The following is a 12,829-nucleotide window of genomic DNA, read 5'->3' on the forward strand; positions in this document are numbered from 1 at the left end:
TTCCTCTCCTAGGAACCTCTTTCATAAACTCATATCATAGCATGGTGGGTGGGGGGACAGTGCAGACTCAGAGGCTCCAGATTCATCTTGTGAGCCCTCAGGAGCGACCCCAGCAGCAGACCAGAGGCCCTGTGGCGTCCTCAGTCCGAGTCCCGGCAGACACAGAGGATGCAGTGGGGTGTACTGCAGGATGGTCCTGCAAAGACAGGTAGGGTGCGGAGGAGCAGCGCCCTTCTGGGGGCAGCCTCCCATCTTGGTTGGAAGTAGAGGCTTTCCTTTGGCCAGGCCCACCTGCCTGCCCTTGGCTCCCCTGGAGGAGCAGGAAGCTCAGAGGAGAGGGAGCAGCCAGAGACTGGATTCTAGGGGGCAGAGGTGAGCAGGCTGGAGCTGCTGACCCCGCCGCCAGAGCCCTTAACCTGTGTCTGGCCTGAGCCCTGACCCCCAGCCCAGCCCCAGCCCACGGGAGCCCAAATGCCTGAGAACCACCAGCTCTGTTGAGACAGGAAGGCACATGACAAGAAAGGAGCCCTCCTCCAGCTGTCTCCTCTCCAGGAGACCCCACTAGACTGGACCAGCTATAGCCACAGTGGCCTCTTGTGTCCCGGTTGCTCAGGGAAGGTGGAATTGTGAACCCAGCAGTGTTCACCCAGCAGTGGCCCAGAGGCCACCCAGCAGTGTCCACCAGGCGACATCTGAGCATGCACTCTCCCCCACCCCCTCAGCCTGGGTTGGCTGGGCTCTCTGACCTCTGGCCTCTGCCGTGCAGGGCTCCCGCCCTCCCCCGCTGAGCAGGGCTCCCGCCCTCCCCCGCTGAGCAGGGCTCCCTCCTGGCCAGTTCTGCTCAGCTTCCCCAGAGGCCCTGATATAGGCTGCCAACCTCAGGGAAGGAAGGAAGGAGAGAGAGAAAACCAGTCCCAGAGGCTGGAGCGGCGGGGGTGGAATCAGCCCTCACAGGGGCATCCAGGCTCTGAGGCAGCACTGTCCTTGGGAAAGCTGCTGCTGCCCTGCAGGAGGGGAGCTGAGTCTGCACAAACGCCTCTGCTCAGGAAATGGGGTGCAGGGAAGGTGGGGGGTGGCTGGGAGCCTGAGGCCAGGAGGGGACGCTTCCTGGCGGATGCGGGGTCAGAGGAGGGCGGAAATGGCCAAGACAGCTGCTGAACATCTGGAATCACAGAGTTACCGGCGCCCTCACGGATGGCGGGGTTTGTGGGGAGCCGTGCACGCCCACACCCTCTCCTGCCTTCCTGCAGGTCTCAGCTTCCCTTCCCACTGCCCCCCTGTCAGGGTAAAGAAGCCACCCCTGAGGGCTGCACTGTGCACAGGCCACACATAGCCTGGCTCCCGAGATGGTCCCCAGGGTCCCCTGCACAACTAGGAATGTCACCTCACACTCCAGGTACAGTATCACTGCTGGCTGGGAGCCCCTGGAGGTGGGCTCATCCTTCCCAATGCTGCAGCCTGCCCACAGGCTTTGATGTAAGGTGCCGGCTACACGATGTTATCCACAGTGTCACATGGGCTCCCTGCCATGAGTCATGCAGGGCACAGGAAAGGTAACAGTCCTTACCAGTCTCCTCTCTGGTACCCAGAGACCATAACCTTCTCTTCTTGCCCACAGACATGCCCACCCACAGGCCCGGCTAGTGGGGTATTTTATCATGTGCCCGTTGCTGGGCAGTTGGCCTTTCTCATGAGCATCACTGCATGCCTGCAGATGCCAGCAGCCACTCCTCCCCACATGAGACACTAATGCCCCAGTGCTCCCTCTGCTGGTGGGGACCCAGGTTTCCAGATCTTTCCCTTCAGACATGGCTGCCAGCAGCACCCTTGCCCAGGACCCTGCCTCTCAGGGCTTCTTCACCACACCAGAATCCTAACAGTGTGCCTCGGGGTGGCCCATGCCTCGGGGGATGCCAGATTGCTTTTCCAAAAGCTTGTGCTGGCCTGAGTCATGTAGGGAGCTCCCCAGCATGGCCAGGAGTGTGGTGGTTCAGTATTTGCCAGTCTGTGTATCTATAAGTTTAATGAATGTTGACTGATCCTGACCAGCTGACCAGGCACCAGGAGCCATTCCATCAGTCAGGCAATCCAGCCCTGCTTTTTGCCCGCTGTCCCTGGGAGGCCCCTCACCTGTGGGACCGACCCCCAGACTGGCCAGCCTCTCTCATGGTGGCCAGATGGAAACCATGGCCTGGATCTCAGCCAGCCGTGGCTCTGGCAAGGGGAGATTATGCAGGTTGTGGGTGATGGAAAGAATGGGGTACAAGGCAGGTTTTGGGGGTTGGGGTGGTACGTTTTCAGCATGGGCCCCTGAAAACCAGTGGTGGTGGCGGGAAAGGGGAGTGGAGGGCCTGAGATGGCGCCTCATCCACTTGCCCCAGGCGCCTCCCCAGCTGGAGCCCTGGTCCCCACCCATAGAGTCCCTCCTGAGGACTCAGACTCTGTGGTGGGGCAGGCCCAGATCCCCAGAGGGCACAGAAGTTGCCTCTCCTTCCTGGTTCCTCCACACAGAACTATCAACATTTTTCTCCTGGTGGTGAGACAGAATGGGGGCGGTGTCTCCAAAGGGGTGGCCCAGGCAGAGGTCCTTGAGAACTGGAGGGAGCTGGAGTCTCCACCCCAGCACTGGTCACCTCTTCCTGCTGCCCCAGGGGTGTGGCAGTTCCTCTTTGGAAACTGTTACTGGGAAGCCCCCATTCCACCCCCAGCAGCATCCTGGGTCTCAGCAGTCACCCCAAGAGTAAAGAAGCTGGAAGGGTGGTGGGAGGGGTGGGGTCTCAGGAGCTGAGCCCTCAGCTCTCCTCTGAAGAGCAGGAGACAGCCTGGGCATGGAGAGGGTAGGAGTAGCCATCCTTAGGCCTAAGGGTGGCCTTAGGCCATCCTTCCTGGGGTGTGGGTCTCCCACCTGCCTGAATGGGTGGGCTGAAGCAGACTTCTGCTTAGGCCAGGTGTCAGGGCTGGGGGCTCACTAGTGGGGTTCCTTCATGAACCCTCCACTACAGCCCAGATGGAGGAGGAGGGGAAGAGTCTGGAGACTGGGGGAGGGGCACAAATCCAGTCCAGAGTGGGCAGGACCCTGCAAGGCCCCCGAGGACGCTGGATGGGGTCTCCACAAGGGTCCGCTCAGTCTGTCTGGGCACACGGCAGGGGGAGGGGGCTGTTCTTGGGCTGCACTGCTGGGAGCGGCTGGAGCGGATCTAGGTTACAGCCCTCTCGGCTCCTTCTAAGTCTCTTGTGCAGATTAAAAATGGCAACTGTCCTGGAGCTGACCCCAGGGGACCCTGGAAGTTTCCTCCCCCACTTGCGCACAGGCACTCTCTGTTCTCAAAGTCTGCTGCTCCCGGCTGTGGCTCCCCCACCCCTCTCACTTCTCGGGTCCCTGGGGAGCTGGCTCGAGGTCAAGCCCACCGCAGCCCGGCCAGCCCACCTCCGTGGAGGGTGGGGGCAGGGCTGCTCCAGGGCCCAGACAGGCAAGCCCTTCTTCCCTCTGTCCCCTCCCCTCCCAGCTGCCCCCGCTTCAGGCAGGAAAGTGGGGCGAGAAGGGAGGGGTGACTGGGGAGAAAGGAAAGGCTGTCCACCGCATCCCCTCAGCTCAGCCAGGGCCCTGAGGAGTCCAGGAGAGGTGCCCCCAACTTTGGTTCCTGAGGTTTCTCTAGGGGGGGCTGCACTCCAGGGTGAGCCCACTTGGACCCCACACACAACATACACCACTAGGGCATCTCCACCCCAGGCATCCAGGCCCCAGGACAGGATCTGGGGCCAGGAGAGTGTCTGGGCCTTTACCCCGAGCCCACCCAGGAAGGCAGTGGGGTGGGGAGGACACAGAAGCAGAGGGGCCCCTTATTCCCCCTTCCTGTCCCCCGCCCCCCCCTCACACCGCCTGTCCTGGGGATATAACCGCAGGGCTGCCCACCCAGCGCTTTGAAGCTGCTGGAGCAGGACTCGGCTGCTCCTGCGCCCGGCCCGCCCCTCCGGCTGGGCTGCGTGGGAGCCGGGAGTGACCACAGGGCCGCCAGTGGCCTTTGATGTGCTGGGGCGAGGCTGCAGGAAGTGGGCGGTAGCCCACCCAGGTCCTGGGCACCCCCCACCAGAGGACTGTAGCCCCTGCCTATGGGGCCCATGCACTAGCCACCTGGGTTGCCAAGATGTACGCTGGTGACTTGGGGAGTTGGGGGCCAAGGAAGGGAGGGGCTGCCAAGCTGCCACCTCCCCAGCCTCTGGCGCCCAGCCCCCATTTTGCCCAGGCTCCCTGGGGGAAGTGATGGGGCCAGGATTGGTCCTGCTCCCTGAGCTAAAAATAGCGGGGCTTGGGCTGGGTGGAAACCCCCCTGGCGGGGGAGGAAGGAGCAGGGCCACAGGGCTGGGGCCTCAGGGAGTGAGACTGGGCAGGAAATGCCCGGGCACCCTCCATGGCAAAGCCCCCTGGAAAGTCCGAGGCAGTGCCTGGGACCCGCGCGGGCTGGAGTCTCTCAAATCCCTTGGGCTGTGATGACCGATGTCTGGGCCTTGCCTGGTGTCCTGCCTTGGATTCCAGGAGGCCCAGAGGAAGCTAGTTCTTCCTCCTCAGTCACCTCCTGTGTGCCTGATGATGAACTGAATCACTGGCCTCCAATCCCCCCTCACTTTCTCAACAGGGACTATTCACAAAGGGTCTGCTACAAAGTGGCTGGGGACAGGGCGGTCTACCTCTGCCCCCAGCGTGCTTGCTGGGGAGAAGTAAGGGCTTAGTGTGAAGAAGGGCTTTCAGCAGGGAACACCCAGTGGTCGCCCACCTGGAGTGGGAAGGGCAGGAGAGTGGGCAGGCACTGAGACCAGGAAAGTGGCGAGTTCACTGTGAGTTAGACTGTGGTGCGGGGGCCTGGCCTTGGGAGGGGCTTAGGGCTGAAGGGAACTTGGCATCTTGGAGGAATAAAAGTGAGACCAGTGTGGCTGGAACCCAGGAGCAAGAGCAGAAATGAGGACAGGAAAGGGGGAGGGAGATCATGTAGGGTGTGGTTGACTGTGGAGAGGGGTTTGAGAGGAAGCCACTACTCAGAAGCCAATGAGAGTGTCTAGGGGACACTCAGCAGGAATGTTCCAGACTCAGGAACATTTCTGAGTGGTCACTGCTTTGCGGAGGAGGCCTGGAGGCAGGCTTGGGCCTCAAGCTGGAGGAAGGTTCCAGAAGGCAGGGAGGCCAGCAAGGAGGGTGGGGAGTAGGCAGGGCATAGTGGCCTGGGAGGAATGTGTGTCCAGGGTCTGCTGGTGGATTCTCTGGTAGAGAGCAGCCGCTTAGGTGAAAGCAAGGAGAGAGAGAAGCCAGGAGAGGATGGGGATGCTAACACTTGTGGTATTTTTGAGAGAAAATATGAAATCTAAATAGGATAAGACAGAAGCCAAAGAGAAGGGAGGCCGAGTGTTTGGGAGAAAAGAGGGTTGCTCCTAGGAGGTGAGATGTCACAGCTGTGGGCAGTCTGGGTGTGGCCATATTGGGAGCCAGTAGGAAGAATCGCTTCAGGATGGGTGTGCATTTGCCTGACAGCCTGCTCCAAGGTGTGACTCTGGCACGGGGGACTGGTGGCCTTGGAGGTGAGGAGGAGGAGACATGCGAAGAGGGACATTGCATCTCCAAGGAGGGTAAAGGAAGCTATTCTAAGCATCACCACCTCCATCAGTGCCAGCAGTCTGTCACTCTCCCCAACTGGTCACCTCTATCCCCATCATCACCACCACCTTCAACGCCATCATCACTTCCCATCAGCATCACCAAACCCACTATTCCAGGCACCACCATTACTGCTTCATTCACTCACGTGATGGACAAACACCCGTGGCGAATACAGTCTTGGCACAGAATTGCATTGGACTCTGATCATGGCAGTGAGCAACACAGGAGACATCTCTCCCCCTGGGGAGCTCACAGCCTGGTGGGGTAGAGCAAAAACAGACACATACAAAGATTTAGAAAACCAGCATCAGAAGGATCCTGCAATCCCACTCCTGGGCATTTACCCCAAAGCAATGCAACATGCTCAAACTTAGGGCTGTCTTCAGATTCATAGCATCGGTCACATGCCCCACACTGGAAAACCCCAAATGTCTGTCAGCTGGTGAATGGAAAGAGGAGTGGATGGCTGATGCACAGAACGAGAAAGGAGCCAGGTCCAGAAGACCCCTTCCTTCTTGGCTTTGTTTACGTGAAATCCCAGAAAAGACAAAACTACAGTGACAGCAGATCGGTGGTGGGCAGCGCTGGTGGGGGCAGAGTGAGCACCAAGAGGCTGAGCTGTTGCTGCTGATGGGAATGTTCTATACTGTAATAGTGCGGGTGGTTGGTTACATGATAAGTTTGTCAAAACTCATCAAATTGTACATTTCATATGGGGGAATATCATTGTATGTAAATTATACTCCAATAAAGCCTAATTTTTTACAAAGAGGTAAAGACTGAGTTGAATCAGAATCAAGGGAACCTAAGGCAGGTGATAGGGAAGGTGCCAAGGGCGGGGATGGTAAGAGCTGCTTTTGGTCTTGGCTCCTTGGCAGAGGGGTCGTTCCTCTTGGGTCCTGAGCGAAGTCCCATTGGTGATTTTAATTCAGTGGAGCAGAAGCAGATCCAGACTCAAACTGCGTGTTGAGGGAACTCTTCTTCATAGACTGTTTTACCTGCTTCCCACCCAAGGAACCAGAACTAGCTGGCAGGTGCGTCAGGGAATGGCCAGCCGGCACTTATTTTGGACTCACCCTAGCCAGCCTGGATGTGGTGACTTCCTAGGACCCTCAGCTCCCAGACCAATGGACTGCCAGCCACGGGCTGATGGTGCCAATTTGGGGGCCATACTCTGCTGCTTTGCTGTAGGAGGGGGAGGGGTGCAGGGGTCTCTGTGGCCTTCACCCCAGCTCAACTGTCTATGAGCTTCTTGTCCTGGGATGGGTCAGCGTGAAATCTGGCCTCTAGGGCAGTGGGCCCCAGATTCATTTGGAGGAGTCGGTTCCTCCATGGGGGTGGGCTCCCCACAGTGCAAGTAACAGTGCCCCTAGGCCTGCTCCTTTCTCCTGTGCTCTGTGGGGCTCCCTGAGAAGGGGCCCTGGGCCTGGAGCCATCGGGGGTGGGGGTGGGGGCAGGTCCACATCCTGCCTGGCCCAGAGGGCCCTGGGCGGGGGCGGGGGGATCAGGGACCAGGGTGTTTCATTGGTGCTGGGTATGCTGTCTTCACTTATGAAGCAACTTGGACTGGCCATCAGGGCGCTGGCCCATCTTGGAAGTGGTGAGACCCAGGCCCCAGTGACCTTTTCCCCCTGTGGCCTTGACTGGGGCTGGGAACCTCCGGCCTGGCGTCCTGTGTCCTGCCAAGAGGATGTCCTGTCCTCCAGGCCGGCTCTCCGCCCTCCTCCATCCCTCCGGGGCCTCCAGGGGTAGCAGTGGGGGTGCAGGGGTGGAGGGGACTTGGAAGCCAGCCAGCTGCGCCCCCACTGGTGGGTCCCGAGCCCCGTCTGTCCTCCTGGCTCCCTCCTCCCCTGGACCCGGATGCAGGGGACAGAGGCCCCCAGTTCAGCACCTGGGGTTTTCCAGGACACACTCCAGTTCCCCTGCAGGGTGGGGGGATGGCTGCTCCAGGGAACAAAGGCCCGGGGAGGAGAGGGGAAGTGGGGAGCAGGGCTAGGAAGAGGAGGCTCTGAGACCACAGCTCCGTGGGCTGCCGCCCCCTTCCCGCTCTCGGGTTTCCTGTCCTGAGCAGCACGAGGGCCAGAGTGTGGGGGAAGAGGGTACAAGTCTGCTATGGCTTCAGTCACAGGCCTGCTCCCCATCCTGGGGGGGGATGAGGTAGAGTGAGGCCTCTTGGGTGGGAAAGTGCCAAGAGGCCCCTGGAGCTCAGGCCCAGCTGGCTTCAGGAAAAGTGGCTGGTACATGGGGGCTGAGCACCCTTCCTGCAGGGCCCACCCCCCATCAGTCTAGAATGTGGCTTGCAGGTCCTCCTGCACCCCAGCATCTGTTCTGTGTCTGCCGGTGTTGTGCCTATATGTGTGTGTGTCTGCCTGTGTGTGTATCTGCACGTGTATATCTGCATGTGTGTGTGCCCGTGTGTGTCTGCATGCGTGTCTCTTTTATGTGTTTCTGCACGTGTGTGTCTGCCTGTGTGTGCCTGTGTGTGTGCACCCATGTTTGTGTGTCTGCCTGTGTGTCTGCCTGTGTGTGTCTGTCTGTGCGTGTCTGCCTGTGCGTGTGTAATGTGTGCCTATGTGTGTGTATGTCTGCCTGTGTTTCTGCACTTGTGTCTGCCTTTGTGTCTACACGTGTGTATCTGCCTGAGTGTGTGTCTGCCTGTGTGTGTGTCCATCTGTGTGTGTTTCCAGGTGTCTGGGGAGGCTGAGAGACCATCTATTTGTCCCTCGAGTCTCTGTGCATCTGGCATGTTTCTAAGGATGTCCCTGGGCTGCGGCATGTATTTGCACTCACATGTGTATGTGTGTGTTTGACTGTATTCCAGGCATATGTGTGAATCTTGGGGTATCTGTGTGGCCTTCCTGTATGTCTGTATTTCTGGGGCGGAGTGCCGTTTCTCCTCTAAGGTCAAGAATGACCAGTTCCCCCAGGAAGCCTGGATCCCAGAAAGCGTGGGGGCAGGAAGGTAGCTGTTGGGTCTTCTCTCCCACCCCCCAGGTTCTGTCCACCTTCAGCAGCTCAGGCAAGTTAAAAATAGCCTTGGGGCCTCTGGAAGCGGAAGGGGTAGAGGCACCCGCAGGGGGAGGGTGCAGGGCGGGAGGCACCCCCAGCCCCTGCCAGCACTCCAAGGCCAGCCAGCCTGGCTCCAGCAGGGTGGGCCCCACATCCGTCCTCCCCACCTGCAAGGCTTCGGGACCCCCAACCTGGGGTTTCTCGGGCCCTGCCCTTCAGAAAGGCTGAGGAGGCCTGGGACAGTCAGCCTGGCCAGCCTCAGTCCCCACAGGCAGGAAGGACCCCCGGGACCTGCCCAGCACCTGCCAGGGCTGCTTTCTCTGCCCTCATACCCTCTCCTGGCCCCCACTTCCCTGGAGGCCCAGGTGGGAGGCTGGGGCAGGGAGGAATGAAGACCAACAGCCCCAGGGAAACATCTTCCGCTCAGAGAGAGGTCAGTGAGGATTTGGGGGGTTTCATATAACTTTTTATTGAGGTACCATATACATACCAAAAAGAGCACATACCTTCAGTAAATATTTAATGCATGTTGTCACCAGCACCTGTAGCAAGACAGGACTCGGCCAGCCCAGGAGGTATGCTTGGACCCACTTTGCAGAAACCATCTCTCTTTAATACTATTGGCTCCACCTGTCCCGCCCATTTCGGAAGGTGTTTTGTTTTGGAAGTGAGGCTACAGTGGCTCTGGGAGTCACAGGTGGCCGTCCAGTGTCCCCTGTGTGACACCGTACATTTCGCTTATATACTCTGCCACTGGTGGGCAGTGGGTTGTCCAGTTTGGGGCTATTGAAAGAGGACGGCTTTGAATACTCTGGTAAATCTTTTTTGTGAACCTGATCATGTATTTCCTTGGGCCCCCAGGACTGGAGTTGTGGTTTTGATGGCTGTAGTTCTGTCTGAGGGTCTGACAGGAGCCCTGTGGACACTCCCAGAAATGCTAGAATTTGCCCCTGATTTCAGGGGGTGTGCCCCCAGGGCTCCTGAGACTTGAGCCCTGGCTTAGGACCTCTCCATCTTGGGGTCTCTCTGTCCTTGACTGGGCTGGGCCTTAGGCTGGGGTCTCCTGGGCTGAAGTTGTCCTCCCCCCAGGAGGGCAGCGCCCGCGCACCCTCCACTTGGCCAGGCACGCCCAGAGGAGGCGCCCCATCCCGGAGGCCCACACCCACCCTTCCTTCCTCAGGAAAGCCTGTGGTCTGATAAGGCCTCCAAGCTCTGGTTTTCAAACCACCCCGGCACCAGGACCCCCAGGGGAGGAGAGAGCAGAGCTCCACACAGCCCATGATGGCTGGGGGCCGGGGAACCGGGCTGTCACATTCCAAGACAGCTCCTGAAACAGACACCTGCATGGCCACAGGGACAGGCTCTGAGGGTCCTGGCCGGGTATGGGGGCTGTGAGGCAGGGGTGGTCAGACCAGGGGGGACGCAAGCTCCTCCTGTTTCCTCCAGCAGCTCCAACCAGCCAGGGGCAGCCCCTTTCTCCAAAGCCCCAGGCCCCCTCCAGGCCCCTCCCCGGGCTTTCCCCTACCCTTCCCCTATCCTGGGTGTGTGGGGCTGAGGGCCCAGAGGAGGAAAACCACCCCACAGTTCTCACATCCCCACCCAGGCAAATCCAGCCACTTCCAGGGGCCTGCCCACTCTGCCTGGGATCCCAGCAGCATCCCTGGGTGATGTTAGCCCAAATCTTGTCAGGAAGAAGATGCCCACAGGACACCCAAGACTGGAAACCGCGACAGAAAGCCAGGAGCCCACTCTCAGCGCCCAGCTGGCACTGGCGACAGTCAAACGCCTGTGGTAACAGTGCCAAAAAGAGAGGCCTCACCTTCTGGGCCGCTCTGTGTCCCACCATCTTGCTCAGTCCACTTAGCAATGTCAGGTGGGTTCCTGAGGTGTGGACTGGCTGTCCAGAGAATTAAGAGATTTACCCCAAATCACTCTGCAGGTACAGATTCTGGCCAGGCTGGCCCCTTAGGACCGAGGACATACAAGGAAATCAGACATGGCCATACCCTCAACAAGCACAGGGAGGGGGCAAAGGACAATCAGAAAGTGCAGGTGTAAGGGCCAAAGTGGGGCCCCGTCATGGCGGATCCTCTCCCTGAGCAAGGGTGGACAGTGGGGGACAGGGTTGGAAGTGGGTCTTCAGGACAGCTGAGGGCCATCAGGCGGGTAGGAACAGGAGGGGCATTCCAGGCTGAGGGAACAGCAGGTGCAAAGGTGCAAAGGCCTGGGGGAGAAAAGCTATCGTGTCTGGGTACTGGTGAGTGCAGCTGGCATTGGGCAAGATCAGAGAATGGACCCTGGGGTCCCATCCCTCAGCTGAGATGGGGAGAGAGTCCTGGGTGGGCTCTCAGAGTCTGAGATTGAGGCTGGTAGGAGAAGGGGGTCCCAGCCAGGGTGGCTCTCCAGGCACAGCTGTGGGAAGCCCCCACCACCAGGTGTCCTGAGGGTGTGGCTCTGCCCAGGCCCCTGCCCAAGTGACCTCTGAAACTCCAGTGAGCAGGAAAGAGGAGTGCCCTGCAGTCACCCTTCTGCCACATGGCCTCCCCTAACCCCAGTGCAGATGTGTCAGGCACCCTAGCCAGCTTCTGTCCTTCAAGGCCTCCCCGCCTCCATGGGGCACCTGCAGCCCTGGCCTCGCTCCGCAAACCCGCCATGTCCACATCTGCTCTCGTGTCTGCCGTGAGCACGACACGTCTGCCATGTCCACATCTGCTCTCGGCCTCCTGTCCTAAACAGGGACCCAACACTCGGCTGCCAGTCGGAGAGGCAGCAACCCCGCCCCCCACCCCGCCATCCAGGGCTCAGCAGCTCTCATCCTAACCTCTCTGGATTCAGCCCGTCTCCTCTTCAAAAGTCTGTGACAGCACCTGATAGCCCATGGAAAACACCAGAAGCCCTCACCTGGTGGTCACCACGTGGCCCCAGGTGGCCTTGGAGGTCATCTCCCCAAAGGAGCACCTGGGCTCAGTCCAGCGAAGATTTCCCCTGCCTGACTCAGTCCGCGCTCTGCCCATCTCTGCAGCTGCCTCTCCCACCCTCCCCATCCAGAGTGTGTTTCTATTCCATTTTTCTGTATTTATTTGTTTGTTTGGCTGTGTTAGGTCTTAGTTGTGGCACGTGGGCTTAGCTGCTCTGCAGCATGTGGGATCTTAGTTTCTCGACCAGGGATTGAACCCTCATCCCCTGCGCTGGAAGGTGGACTCTCAACCACTGGACTACCAGGGAAGTCCCCAAGACTTGAGCAGGATCAGCTCTTCCCCAGTGTTCAGAGTTGGCCCTGGTTCCCTCTGCAGAGAGCAAAGCAGGACACACACTCCCAGACGCTCCTGTACAAGCCTGAGCAGCCACCTAGGAATGAGCAAACACACAACCCAGACACACACGGACACTTGTGCACCAACATACACACATGGAGGAGCCCACAGATGTGTGCAAGCACATAGATGCGACAAAAGCTCATGGCAGCTGTCCAGAGAATAGCACTGGGCAGGCTTCAAGGCAGCGAGCTGGATTTCATGTAACTACTGTGGAGGGGGCTCCCCTCCAGCTGAGACAAGGTGCAGAAGGCTGGGTCTTGGGAGAATGGGCGGAAGGAGGGAAGTCACACAGGGCTGAGTGGAACAGCAAAACACTTGCTGGGACACAGCACGCTCAGCAGTTTGACAGCACTGGGATTTTCTGGGGGGGGTCACACTGCACTGTATGCAGGCATCTTCGTTCCATAATGAGGGATCAGACCTGGGCCCCCTGCAGTGGAAGCAGTGTCTTGACCACTGGACAGCCAGGAAGTTCCCTATATTGGGACTTTTTGAGAAAAGACAGTGTAGGGGTTGGGGTCACCTTTGGGGACGTGGGGGGTGCAGGCAGAGGCTGGGCTGAGGTGGGTTGAGACTCTCAGTGGGGCAGCAGGGCCAGTCCTCATGAGTCCAGGGTTTAAACCCCTCGGTCCCTGTACGCTGAGGGTAGGCCAAGCTGGGAATCTGTGGAGCTTTCAGATCCAGTGAAAACGAGCCCCAGACCCAAAGGAGGAAGTTTTGTCTGATGATTGGTCGGGTCTTTATATTTTGGAACAATTTCAGGTCTATGGAAGAGCAGGGGCATTCGGAAGTCCCGAAGCTCCTGTGTGGACCATCCCCCTGACTCAGCTTCCCCCAAAGTTACCACCAAACGTCA

Source organism: Capra hircus, chromosome 13 (genome assembly GCF_001704415.2).
Source record: "Capra hircus breed San Clemente chromosome 13, ASM170441v1, whole genome shotgun sequence".
Lineage (NCBI taxonomy): Eukaryota > Metazoa > Chordata > Mammalia > Artiodactyla > Bovidae > Capra > Capra hircus.